Genomic DNA, 2,636 nt, shown 5'->3' with positions numbered 1-2,636 from the left:
TGCTTCAGTTGTTGTAAATACTTTAGGAATCTTTCAGCCACTTCAAGATGGCTTTCTAACTCTCTCTTCTCTTGTTCTTCTGCTGGCATTATCTCCTGCATCTTGAATATCCTGGCTAGTTAGATTCAGGTTGTCTGCTGGAGAAAGAGAATATATTTCAGTTTGCTTGAGTATGTTAGATGTATTGTAAGAGAAACTCAGAATTAAGGACAGCTGTTCTTGATGTCTGTTGAAAAACTACTGAAGAGCAGTGGGTGTGACCAATTACATTTCATTCTCATACCAAAACCACTCCATTAGTAATTGGTTTGAGCTAGCAGGCCTTCTCTATCTTGTCCAAGTATTCTTTCCTCTCCTGTTGCCTCTTTTCTTATAAAATCATAGTAGACAAAAAAAAAGAGGCAGCAATCACTTGCAAGCTTAGGTTGGGTAGGTCTAATAAACAGGTGTATAACATCAGTCATGTCCTTCATAGCAGTTATCTTCTGTAATTGCATGGTTTGCATTTTATTTCACCTGCCCAGTATATGTAAGTAGTTAACCCTCTGATTCTTTGTGGCTTTAAGGAAAGCAGCCTTCTCCAAGGGTTCCTACGCTATAATGATTAGATGTCTTCTTTTTTAATTAAGATTTTGTTTCTGAAATTGTCTAGTAAATTAAATGTAGCTAAATTTAAATGAAGAGGAATGGTTAAGACCCGCCGCAAAAGAGAGTTTTGACTAATGTAACTGTAGGGTAGATGGGAAATAAATTCCTTTAGCCCTGTGGAGCATGCAGAGGCATTCCTTTAGGGGAAAAGTAGCAGGTTGGATCCTTTGTGAGCATGGGAGGTCAGTGAAAAGGGGGAGAGGGAAATGGACATTTATCTCCAGGACAGCAAGAAACAAAATTCTTCTCTGTGACTTGACTGTGGTTATGTATTGGCAAGAAAGAGCTTATGGTATGGAAAGGACTTTTCTGTCATCTCTAGAGGCCAACTTCTCTGTAAGCAGAGAACAAGATGGATTTTTGGTTTGGGGGGAGCAGGGTTGTCTCCTTCATAACATCAGTCAGTAAGCTTGGATCTCAGAAGAAAATTGCTATTTAATTATAATAATTTTATTGCTAGTGCAGGACATATGAGTCTTAACAGTCATGTTCTGTAACAGCAGTATGTTCAATTCCAAGAAATCCAAAGGAAGATACAGGAATATGCTGCAAGACCATGAGCTGTCTGGAAAGACTTCAGTGAGGGTAGAAAGGAGATTGATTTGAGGTAGTAGGGGAAATCCTTTGGACCCAGCAGACCAAATGTCCTATTTAGTAATATCCTATACTGTACGTGTGATATGGAGACTGCTTGGGTTTTATGCATGGTAATACAGGGATAGGTAGTTTCCTTCAAATTCTTTTAGGCATAATTGTGGTATTTATTTCTGCAAATTTAACTTTTTCTTAAAGTGTAGCTCTTTTTATGGATATGTGAGATACTGCAATGAAATTGTGTGGCTCTTTTATTTATTTTTTTTTTTACAGCTATCAGCAGGTGTCCTTAAGGAAATTGCCACAGCAATTTAATAATAGGCATGCAAGAATATGTAATCACTAATGAACATTGTCCAAAAAGATTCCTCTGCAGTCCTCTTCTGGCCTTTTTTCTTCACTCCTCCTTCAGTGTGATCCTTTTACTATAGCACCTTTAAAACTTGTGGGAGGTGGTAAAAAGGTTCTTTGTTAAGCGAATCCTCAAGTCAAACCACTCTTCAAATTGCTTATATAGCATGAATTTGCTAGAAAGCTGAGTCGTGACTGTGAGACCTGGGGTGGTAAATGTAGTGGGAATGCTGAGAAGAAAACGTGGCGCTTTGCTTGGGGAGTGCACAGACAGCATGCACCATACAGCCGGTGTGGTCAATCCTGTGGTCCCAGGAGCCTCTCAGCCTTGAGTAATTTTAAGTAATAATGCTATAAGTAACTCTCTGTGCCTGAGATGAGATGAAATTTATCCATTCAGCAGTGATGGGCCTGGGTTGTCAAGGAGGTAAATTTACTCATTTTATTCACTACAACACATTTGTCTAAAGGAAATGCTTTTTGAATCTGCTGGCTCTAATATATTCTGCTTCATGTACTTTTGCAAACAGGGGAGTGTACCATCCTGAACTACATCTTCTTTGGATTCTTTTTTTCTTGTGTATTGTCTCAAGGATCCTTGTAGCTGCACCCCGTGGCTGCTAGGCAGGAGCTGCTCCAGTTACAAACTGCTGTAGCTCCGTATTCTAACCATCCCTTTCTATACATTGAAATTCCTGTCTTGATGCTCACCCTCCAAAAAACCTGTGAGGGAAAATAACATTAACCTTCTCATTTTATACTGTCTTAGGAAACATTACTATACATATTATATATGTAAAAAAGAGAGATGAGAACTTGACTTTTTTTTTTTGTCTCCTGCCAACCTGTTCCTGATTGTTTATCTAGTTAGTCCTTATTCCATCAGGAATAAAATCCTTAATACAATCGTAATTTGCCTTGATTCAGGGGTTTTTTTATATTACCCCAAATAGCTGTGGCTCCCAACTGAGAGATCTGAATGTAGAGGACATTCACAGGTCGTTACTTAATGCTGTTCCTAATGCTTCCTCAGTATCTGTAGT

The sequence above is a fragment of the Apaloderma vittatum genome, unplaced genomic scaffold (genome assembly GCF_000703405.1).
Source record: "Apaloderma vittatum isolate BGI_N311 unplaced genomic scaffold, ASM70340v1 scaffold3148, whole genome shotgun sequence".
NCBI lineage: Eukaryota > Metazoa > Chordata > Aves > Trogoniformes > Trogonidae > Apaloderma > Apaloderma vittatum.
This window is presented reverse-complemented; position numbering follows the sequence as displayed.